Genomic DNA, 12038 nt, shown 5'->3' with positions numbered 1-12038 from the left:
TCTTTAAAGCTCTCTTTCTGTCTATTATAAGTGATCAGGAAATTTAATTTCATTTTACTCATTACCTTCATGCTTTTAAAATTCAGGCACAGAACTTCCAGTATGAATGTGCAATGTGTCTTTCATTGTGACTCGTAGCTGACCTTATCATCCATCCTCGATAGCCGACCCTCCAGTGAGTTTACAATGCTTTAAATTGCAAGGGAGAAGGAGACTAGATCCTTGTGGATTTGAACTTCTCGCCTTTATGTTGGCAGTGCAATTCCTTACCATTAGGCCACCAGAGCTCCCTCTATACCCTTCCCCTTTGGAATGACTGGTCGGTTACACTGCCTGAAAGCCTAACTTTTGGATTAGCACTGCAGCTATCTAAAGACTATCCCACCAGAGTTGCTTATGTACAGATAGAAGTAGGTAGATATACAGGTAGAAATGTTTTCTTCTCATCTTCCTCATTGGGCCTAATCATCCTGCTAGAATGCGACAATCAAGTTGTGACTTTGTGCCTAAGTCTTACAATTGTTGTTGTTGTTATGTGCCGTCGAGTCGCTTGGGACTCATAGCGACCCTGTGTACAACAGCCCTAAACTCTGCTCTGTCCTGTGCCAATCGAAGTCTTAGAATTACACAATGTAAACATAACTGTTCTTACTCTATTAACTTCCTACTAACTTCATGCCAAGGACATGCCATAAAGTACAATCTGTCGGTCTCCAAGATCAAGCTGAACTCGCTTGTTGATATCTGAGCAGAGTTAAGAAACTTGAATATTTAAGTAAGCGTGAGTTTTATAGCTGCCTGGAGATTTAAATAAGGCAGGATGATTGTCTATCGCAGCTCATAAGAATGCTCTTAAATTTAGAGCTTCACATGCCCGCTCACCAGTCGGCGTGATTCTGGAGTCCACACTCTGAAATCGCAGCTGTGTTTATGTGGCAATTTAGAACCCCGATTACATATGCATGCAACTGGCTTCCACAGCTCAATCACAATTCATTCATTTGGATTTTTGGGGGGAGTTGTTTTTTTTTTTAACCAAAGAAATAAACTCACAGAACTAGGCAGCATTACAGCCGGCGCTTAAACATCACAAAAATCAGGAGATTGAAAATTACGACCCTACAAAACTCACAAAGCTGTTCCATTCCCCTGTTAAATAAAGTTTACAACAGAATTCCAGATCTATGTCATGAAAGTGTGGTAATCTCAGTTCAACTAGTATTTATTAAGAAAGGGAGGCATGTGGTTATAATGGAAGAAATTAAAACGTGAACAAGGCAGGGCCTCTTACTTTACGGATCCTGGAGACTGGAAATGAACACTGCATGGTTGTGAGTGTGTGCATGTGAGTGTGAGTGTGTGTGCGTGCGTGCGTGTGCACGCTTGTTGGTGTGTAAACACAAATACATAGATAATAACCTTTATTTAAAAATTTACAAAAAGACAGAAGATCCTGATAAGAGATTTCTCCAAAGTCTTGAAGAGTAATGATGTCAGTTTAAAGACTAAGGTGCACCTGAGTCAAGCCACAATCTTTCCAATCACCTGCTATGTATCTAGGAGACAATGAATGAAGGATGGCAGAAGAAGGATTGATGTATTTGAATTGTAGTTTTGGAGAAGAATATTGGATATCTCAAGGGCTGCTAAAAGAACAAATATGTCTTGGAGAAAGTGCAACTAGAATGTTCCTTGGAAGAAAAGATGATGAACCTTGGTCTCACATATTTTGGATGTGTTGTTAGAAGAGGCTATTCCTTGGGAAGCGACATCATCTTTGGAAAGATGAAGGTTCAGCAAAGAAGAGGAAGACCCTTAGCAAGGTGGATTGGCACAGCGGATACAGCAACAGACTCAAATGTGTTGAGGATGATAAGAACGGCACAGATAGGACAGGGTTCAGATCTGTTGACAACAGCAAATTTGACTGTAAGAATGAAGGTCACCCATTCAAAACCACCCAGAAGTGTCTCACTAGACAGGCCTGGAACTCTGCAGAGGTCACATTTCCTAGAAAACTGTATGGAGCAATTACCATCTGTGACACATTGGGTCACCTCAAATCAGGATTGAATTGACAGCCAATAACATCAACACAAACAACAGATAAAAAGACAGATGTTGTTTTCACATGTAAACAGTGTGGAGTGTCTTACTTGGTGATGTTATAGGTCTATGCAATCATATTACTTATGATTCACGTGGCAACAACTTCAGGAGTGTTTGTCTGCTGCTCAGATCCACAAGTGACCTTAACAGAAGGATACACCGTTTGCCTCTTTATATGTAACAGCCAAGTTCTGTCAATAGTGGCTGGTGAGCAAATGTAATACTATCTTAACAACGCATTATAGTCAACCCAAATTAAAACCAAAATCTGATTTAAGTGTCTTTGTAAATCTGGGCTTTCCCCCCATATTATTTTTGTTTATCAAATATGAGTGTGTACACAGCATTTGAGTGATTAATCAGCTTAGTGCAAGGAAAGCAATTTTATTCCCAAACATCTTTTTTTTTCAGGTGCTACAGCAAAATATATTATAACTCTATCAAAGCATAACAGAGCCTGTTTCCGATTGACTCATGGATTGTGTTTCACATATAAAGTGGATCAGAATGCGAAAGTTGCTACTCGCAACAACTTCTTCCAAGTTGAATTTTCAAGAGAAACACAACAAAGCATAGGGTAATTCATTATCCAAGACGTGGATTTGTGGTAACGGCTCTTAATACACTTTTAATGTCTGAATGCTCGCGGAGGGGCTCACCAACCCTCTCCTCCCTCCACAGCTCGTGCAGTGACAGAGAGAGGAGTCCGGAGGGACAGCCTGAAGGACCAGACAGCTAACCTGTAAGAGACGGAGTGGACGACGGGGGGCCCTTGGCTTTCTTCTCCAGACTGCTGTAGGAAAGAATACCTGTTACTGAGATGAAGGGCAAACAGACCCCAAGCACAATGGCTCCATCATCTTTGCTCTTCATTTTCAAATGACATTAAACCCTGCAAAATCTGGAACTTTTGTAAACTAAAAATTATCACAGAGAGAAAACGGAAAGAAAAGTGGTATGATTGGATACTGCCAAGGACAGAAATTTTGCAAGACTGAGGAAAACAAAGCGGTTCTGTCAACTTCCAGCTCTTACAAATTTCAATATGATAGATAGGTAGATTGATAGGTAGGTAGAGAGATAGGCAGACAGGTAGACAGACAGATAGACAGACAGACATGGAGAGAGAAAACTCACTCATTGTCATGTAGTTGTAACCAACTCCTATCTAACCCTTCAGTGGTTTTTCTTTTTTTAATTATTATTATTAATTTCAATGAACATCTACAGAGATTTTGGAATTCCATTCATTCATTGTTACACTTTTCTCCCCACCCACTCCACCCCTACCCTCTCCCCTGGTTTACTCCTCTCCTTGAAAAGCAAAAGAAGAGGCTGTAAATCGTAAGAGAGGAGACTGCCCATCTTTTTCCTGCAGAGTCACTGGTGGATTTGAACCACCAGCGAGGTGTCTTTGAGTTAGGAATACAGCTCTCCACAGACTAATAAACCACCAGAGCTCCATAGATAGATTATTCTCTTCTATTGTGTCCTATCTCCATACCATTTCAATCTATGCGCAGAGCAGATTGTCTGGGAGGCTGGGCTCTGTGAGGAGAAATGTGGCATCAGGATTGGAGTTAGGCTCATCAACAATCTGCATTATGCAGATGACACAACCCTGCTTCTCAAAACTGAGGAGGACCTGAAGTGCTTGCTGCAGAAGGGCAAGGACTGCAGCCTTCAGTAAGGATTGATGCTCAATATCAAGAAAACAAAGATTGTCACTGCTGGGCTGTTTGGCAGCATCGTGATGGATGGTGAAGAGATTGAGATTGTTGACAGCTTTAGTTTGCTTGGCTCCACAGTCAACACTCTTGGCACCAGCAGCCAGAAAATTAAAAGACATGTTGCATTAGGAAAGTCTGCTTGCAGAGATCTCTCCAGAGTACTGAAGAACAACGATGTCAGTCTGGAGATTAACGTGTGCCTGATACAGGCCATAGTCTTTGCAATCACTTACTAGGCATCAGATAGCTGGACAATGACTAGAAATGGTAGAAGGAGAATTGATGCCTTTTAGCTGTGGTCTTAGAGAAGAGTATTGAATATTCTATGGACTGCTAAGAGAATAAACAGCTTTGTCCTTGAGAGGGTTAAACCAGGCTGTTCCTTGGAGGCAAGGATTGTGAAGCATCGTCTGACATACTTTGGACATGTTGCAAGGAGGGACCAGCCCTTGGAGAAGGATACCATGTTTGGGAGGGTGGAGGGACAGTGCAGGAGAGCAAAACCCTCAATGAGATGGATTAATTCAGTGACTGGGGTAATGGGTATAGGTGTGTCAGAGACAATAAGATTTGCTCAGGATAGAGCAGAGTTTACAGCTGTTGTACATAGGGTCGCTATGAGTCTCAGGAGACTCAATGACACATCACAACAACAACATTAGAATATAGAGCTTTGGAAAAGCTAGAGCTTTTAATTCATTTCTAGATGTTTCCTGGTTTAATATTTCTCAACTGAGGACTTGAAAGAATTATTGACATGAAACTCAATCCTACTTGTTTTCTCTTAATGAGTTCTTTTAAGTGAAGCCTTAGAATGAATTGCATTGGTTAAGTGAGGTTCAACTGTTATTCAAAATGTTGTCTTGAGCATACCCGTTCCCGCAGAGACAAAGGTGTTGGCAGTCTACTTCTGTGAAAATTTACAATCTTTCCGATCTTACGGGACCATTCTAATCTCTCCTATTCCATTCTATAAGGGTCACTAGGAGTGACTGACAATAGGTCAGATTTGATTTTAATTCAATTAAAAACCTGTGAAAGAAGGGAGTGCTGGTGGCCTAGTGGCAAGAAGCTGCACTGCAATTCCAGAGGTACGTGGTTTGAATCCACCAGACGCTGTGCTGGAGAAGGAGGGACAATCTCCTCCTGTATCAATCAGATCTGATTTGATGGTACACACACAAAATAATAAAATAAAAATAAAATGTAAAGTAAATAAAGAAATTTTTTTAAACCTGTGAAAGAATAATAAAGAAAAGCTTGCAGATGTCAATGTTCTGGAAGTCCTATTTAATTTGTGAAATACATTTCTTACCAACTCAACGTGAAACTCCATGTTTAATTTCTTTTGTGTACTCACAAGCCAAGAGCACAAGCGGTTCTGACCCTGGTTATTTCCATGAGAGAAAAAAAGAAATAGAGATAAGAGTAGCATTGAGTCAATAGGGTATTGTGAGTGAAATGTGATTCATTTCACCTGATTAACACCATGTCCAGAGCATAGTATGTTCTCTGTAATTGTGGGTATCAAAACAATCAGCAGCAGCTGTATTCCATTGGAGGTCTGTCACTGAGGGGCCTATCGACTCCCAAAATACAGGACTCCTTAGTGAAGCCATGACTTCCAGTGTTACACGGTGGCCATGCATCTTGTGATCTGATGTAACAACCCTCCACTTTGTAATGTGTTATAGATACTTATCCCTGAGCATTTATTTATGGGAGAGCTCTGTGGCCTAGTGGTAAGGAACTGCCCTGCCAACCCAGAGGCATGTGGCTCAAATTCACCAGCTGCTGCGTGGAAGAAAGATGGGTAATCTCCTCCTGTGCAACTTACTGCCTCTGAGAACTCGTTAGAGGGTCAGCTAGGGGTTGGTTCTGACTGGATGGTACAGACAACAATAAATGCTTACAAAGGAGGGATCAGGTGATATTAATGAATAGTAGGCTATCTGTGTTTCCTTAATGAGCAGGATGGTGGTGAGACGTGCCGATCCTACTCAGACCACACCCCAAGTCACGTAAGAGGAATTTTCTTGGGGTGGGGCCTGTACCATCTTTTCTCTTTCAAGAGACAAAAGAGAAGGGAGTCAAGAGTGTGACCACACTACCATCAAGAACAAAGAATTGGGGACAGAATGCACCTACTAGGCCCAGGGTCCCTGCACTGAGAACATCCTAGACTCAGGAGAAGATGGTTACTAAGATACATGTAGACCTCTAGGGAATTCTGGACCCACAGATGTTGACAGGAGATCAGGAACTCCCCCCCAGAGTTGACAGAGAGATGAAGGCTTCCTCTGAATTCTGATTTCAACAGTCAACCCCCCTGGTACCAGCAGTCAGGACATCAGGAGGTGAATTGCACTGGATGAGTTTGCTGTCAAAGAGACCTCTCCAAAATATGGAAGAGCAATGATGCCAGTTTGAAGACTAAAGTGCATCTGATTCAGCCCATGGTCTTTTCAACCACTTACTTTGCATCAGAGAGCTTGGCAATGAATCAGGATGACCGAAGAAATGATACTTTTGAGCTGTGGTGCTGGAGATGAGTACTGACTACCCCGTGGACTGCCAAAAGAACAAAAGTGTCTTGGAGAAAGTGCAGCCAGAATGTTCCTTGGAGGCAGATGTTGAAGCTTTGTCTCTCATAGCTTAAGTATGTTGCTAGACAAGACTATTTCTTGGATAGGGACATGATGTTTGCAAAGTTGAAGGGTCAGAGAAAGAGAGGAAGACTCTCAACCACACAGACTGATACAATGACTGCAGGAAGGGGCTCGAGTGTGTAAAAGATGATGAAGATGGCATGAGATAGGGCAAGGTCTGTCCTCCAGAGGGTCACTATGAGTTGTACTTGAGGGCACCTAACAAGAACAACAGCAAGAAGCTGTGGAAGAATAGACTTCGTTTGCTAAAGCCACCTGCTTGTGACGTTTCTGTTCTACGGAACAGGAGATACCTAAGACAGGAGCAATTCCAACTGAAGTGAATTTGTTACATTCAACTTTCTTGGACCTCCACTTCGTCATATAAAATGACAGAACTAATCTATGTAGACCAGCGATTCTCATATTTCAAGATCATCTGAGGGTCTTGTTGAAGCGATGCCTCTGACTCAGCAGTTTCGGGAGTGAGGAGGGACCCCTGAGCTTCTCCGTTTCCACCTCGCTGCCAGAATGACGCTGCCATGGCTGGTCTACTCTCCACGCGCTGAATGGCAACAATCTAGACAAGGTCCTACGAGAGTCTTTTCCAGTTTCAAAGCTGTAGTGTATAATTATGATAATAGTCTGTTATTATATGTAAATAATGGATAAAATATTTGCGTTCACTTGAGAGGAAAATCAGTCTCTAATTACCCTTGGAATTTTCTCTCCAGAGCTCTGATGGAGATCGGAAAAGAAGAATTTCACAAGGTGGAGTGGTCAGAAGATCATAGACCACAGAGATGGTGGATAAAAGCTTTTCTTCTGTGGTGCCAAGAATGAGGCAAATTTAAGAAGTGGAAGTAAAGAATAAATACATATCAAAGGAATTTAAAATGGGTTCCCCCCCACCTTGATTCTAGAATGCAACAGGACATGGTAGTAGATTGAGCTGACTCATCTCAGAGTCGAGCTTATTACCCCAGCTTTCCAACTGAATGGCAGACCTTGTTTAAACTGCTTTATTCCCCTCAACTTCAGTATGTCAAGTATAAAATAACAATGCTTCAGCGGGCTCTTGTGATAATTAAATTAGGTGAGACCTGAGGTAGTTCGCACAGGAGTAATTACGCAGTGACGGCTCAGAAAAAAAGCTCTCTCAAAATCAACCTCCCTGAGAAGTCCTGCAAACACGCTAAAATCATCTCTGTGGTGCAAGGGAACCCAGTTGCGTGACCCCGCCAGCCACACAGCCTTCCATTTTGCAGTATATTATAAATATAATTGTAAATGCTAACACTTTGTGCTTATGACTTCACTCTGGAGTGAGTTATTTGTTGAGTTAGTGGGGTAGAATTAGGGTGGGGTGTATATGGACAAAGATGAGACCCAAGACATCCCTTGAGTTCTCTTGAGGATGTGTTTTAGAAGTCTGAGATCTTGCAGAGAGAAATGCCCTTGGAAAGTTTGACCCTTTCCCCCCCACATTGCATCTAACCTGATCCAGCTGCCCAGAGAGCTTGCAGGAGGCACTGGGCGCCTGGCTCACCGGCCTCCACAACCACGTCCAACAGCTTTGCTATCAGCCATCCTTCAAGACAGTGATGTCTCACAAACAAGTGAGGCATGCATCAGGGGCTTGCTGCTTCCATAACTCTGCGAGGCTTTTCCCTGATGGCATTTTAGTTTTAGTTTCTCTAAGACTTTCTAGCAAATTCTAAAATCCAGAGTCCCAAATGAGAGCTAGCAGTCTGAAAGGTGAAGGAATAATTGATACTAGTGAAGCACTACAGCTCTTTGGAAAAGGTGGACAGCTGGGGTATTCTCCACCTCTGCCCAAGTCTTAGACTAACCTTTTCTTTTCTTTTCTTTTCTTTTCTTTTCTCTTCTCTTCTCTTCTCTTCTCTTCTCTTCTTTTTTCTTTTCTTTTCCTTCCCTTCCCTTTCTTTTCTTTTTTCTTCCTTTTATTTACATTTTATTTTCTTTTTTACTAGTTTATTTATAAAATTCTAATACAAATTCAAACAAATTCTTTCCATTTCCCTCACCCCCCACCCATCAAATCGTACAACCCAGTGATTAATCCCCCTTCCCCCTGCACATCCATATCCCCCTGCTTCCAGCCTCTCCCACCCCTCCTGGGTCCTTATACTCATTCTACAATAACAGTCTTACACATATATAGACTAACCTTTTTTAAAAAAAATTATTCCTGTAATCATTCTTATTACCGTCATTACCATTCTTATGGTCATCGTCGTGAATATTAAGTTAGAGAAACTGAAAAACTAAATATGGTCTTTCCAAATACGTGCTTGCTTCTCTAACACTCATCCTCAAACTTGAGGATGCGTTAGAGTCACGTGAAGAGCTTCCTATAAACACTGTTCTCTGGGCTGCCCTGTCTAGAGGTTCTGATTGAGTAAGTGGGTGAGGCTTCAAATCGGCATTGCTAACATCTCCCTCAGGAATATCATATTTCTAATCTGGCCGTCTAGGTTGGAGGGCAACTCTTCTGGTGACTTACTGATAAGGTGCCAACCCAAAGGCACAGGGTTCAAACCCACAAGGTGATGAGAGGGTGAAAGATGGGTAATCTTTTCCCGTGTGATCTTCTGCCTCTGCAGACTCCCTGAAGGTCAGCAATGGGTCAGTTCTTAACCGACGGTACAAACGACACTCAAGACATCTCCTCCCTGTAACTGGCAAACTGTTTTAAAAAGAAGGAAAAGAAGAAACCTGAAACCAGTTTGAATTCATAACATCCCTTCATCAGGTTCCCTAGCCTGCAAGCCTTTATAAGAGGAGCCTGTCTGTCTTCCTCCAGAGGCTGGATTCCAACCCCTGACCTTCAGCTGGCACCACATACCACTCAACACTAACAGAGCTCCTTCTGCCATGATTAGGAAGGTAAAGACTCCAGCTAAATGAGTATTCCCCGAAAGAGACCTCAGGTGAAAAATACTCTTCATTTTAGTCTAATTTTGACTAACATTTTCTTAAAAAGCTTTGTTTTCATTCTTATCTCTGTAGAGCACCCACAAACCCACTACCTTCGAGCCACGTCTAACACAGAGAAGTTCTCTTTTGAGTCCTCTGAGGCTCTAACTCATGACTGGAGAAACACCGACCGCTGGTGGATTCCAACCACGGACCTTTGGGTCTCTAACTTGGCACATTTTCACTCAGTTACCTGGGTTCTCATCTCTGGGAACAGGGGCACATCAGTACACCTCCCCTTCGGACCGAAATTACCAAGTAATTTCTCTTTACTTCAGAAGGGATAAGAAAATATGACCTTTGACTTCTGAAATTCAAATCAACCTGAACAACCCTCCTGAGTTTATTCCCAATGGGATTACACCCCTAAAGGAGAGAGGAGTGGAATTTTTCAAGACAGGATGGATTTTTCAAGAATCAGTTCTGTCAGACTAGCCTTATTTCCTTTATTGTGATTGTTATGTGCTGTTGGCCCCATTGGTGCAATCACCATGTCAATCCATTTGAGTTTCTTCCTCTTCTTTAACTGACAATCTACCCAAAATGATGTCCTTCCACAGGCACTGAACCCTCCTGACAAGATACCCAACATATGTAAGATGAAACACAATGTATACAAAAGTGGTGAGCAGACAATATAAAATTTAAAAAAATAAAAATGAAAGGAACCTCCCACAAACAAAAAAGATCATTTGATGTTAATATCAGAGGAGAGGTCTGGAAGCCCGGGTGAGAGAACTCTTCTAATCATAAACTCAGATTCCCTTCTAGTTATGATCACACGGTAAAGTTCTGTAGCATAAAACTAAGCCTAGAAAGGTGACTTCTTTAGAGTGTTGGGGATTTGGGTTTTTTTTGAGTTTAAAAAAGACCTTTTCTCCAAGACAGCAGTCAAGTAACCCTAACTCGCTAATTCAGAATTCTATGAACACAATCCTTCCCAAACTCTCACCCTTCCATATGCTGACTTTTTCACCCAGATTGCTACTGCCTCTCTGCAAAGCAATATGAAACCAAGCAATCTAACTTGCTAAGACGCACCAACTTGACCAAGAATAAGCAGATCACTGGAAAAGTTAGAGACCTTCTCTTATGGTTTGGATTTAGGCTCTCGAAGTCCCTTTTCTCTTACATCTCTGCTTCAGAGAAATGAAGTTGTCCGGGCTTCTACTTCCACAGCTGTTGCATGCTACTGTAGTAAGACTCTGCCATTTATTCAATTATTATTCACATCTCAGAGTAAACTGTGTAGATTTTATTAAATTGTGACTTACAGAAAGGTTGCCACAAGTGAATAGAAAGTTAAATCATACGATGCCATCTATTCTCTTCTAATATCTTCAACTGTTCAATTAATTATTAATGCCATCTCCGTGTTATAACAACTGTGTTAACATATCTCTGATTTGTTACTCCCATGGCTGTTGTTAGAGACCATTGAGTCAAGTACAACTCATTGCGATCCTATGAACTACCAAGCTGAACACTGTGGCGTCCTCACCATCTCTGACACACTCAAGTTCATTGCTATTAGTGACCATGTCAGACAACGTGATCCCTTTCACCATTTCTCTACCTTTCCAAGCCAAAGAATAACCTCATCTAGCAACATGCCCAAAGTATGCAAGACAAAGTTCCTTCATCATCTCTGCCTCCAAGGAGCACTCTGGCTACACCTTTGTTCTTTTGGTAGACCATAGAGTGTTCAGTACCATCTTCCAACATTACAGATTGAAGGCGTCAATTCTTCTTCTGTCATCCTTATCCACTGTCTGGCTCTCAGGGGCATGGCACATGATTAAAAAGACCAGGCATGGCCTGAATCAGGTACACCTTAGTCCTCAAGCTGACATGATTGCCCCTCAATAAATCAGAGAGGTCCATGATGACAGTCCTTTCCAGTGCAAGACATCTATTGATCTGACTGCTGGTACCAAGTGTGTTGATTTTGGATCCAAGTAAAATGAAGTCATTGACAGTCTTCAATCCTTTCTCCATCCATCGTGATGGTGCCTAGCAGTAAGGTAGCAAAGAGTTTTGTTTTATTGGCGTTGAGATTCAATCCATATTGAAGGCTTTAGTGTTTAGCTTTGTGCAGCAAGTGCTTCAAGTCCTCCTCATTTTCAGCAAGTAAGGTTGTGTCATCTGCATAAAAAAGGGTTATTGAGGAGTCTTTCTCCAATCATGATGCCACATTTTTCTTCATAGAGCCCAGATTCTCAAATCATTTGCTCAGCATACAGATTGAATAGGTAAGGATAACTCAAAATAAGAGAGAGAAAATTATTTTAAAAAGAAAATGTTCCACCTTTCTATGAAGATGGTGGCAAAAGCATAGAAGGAAGCCCCTGCCCCTCCCAAAACGGAGGCCAAAGCAAAGGCATTAAAGGCCAAGAAGGTGTCCTGAGGGGCAGCCACAGCCACAAGAAAAAGAAGATCCACACGTCACCCACCTTCCGGCGGCCTAAGACCCTGAGACTCCAAAGGCAGCCCAAATACTCCCAGAGGAGTGCCCAGGAGAAACAAGCTTGACCACTATTCCATCATCAAG

Source organism: Elephantulus edwardii, unplaced genomic scaffold (assembly GCF_000299155.1).
Source record: "Elephantulus edwardii isolate Elephantulus edwardi_28Jun2011 unplaced genomic scaffold, EleEdw1.0 scaffold00027, whole genome shotgun sequence".
In the NCBI taxonomy this organism is placed as follows: Eukaryota; Metazoa; Chordata; class Mammalia; order Macroscelidea; family Macroscelididae; genus Elephantulus; species Elephantulus edwardii.
This window is presented reverse-complemented; position numbering follows the sequence as displayed.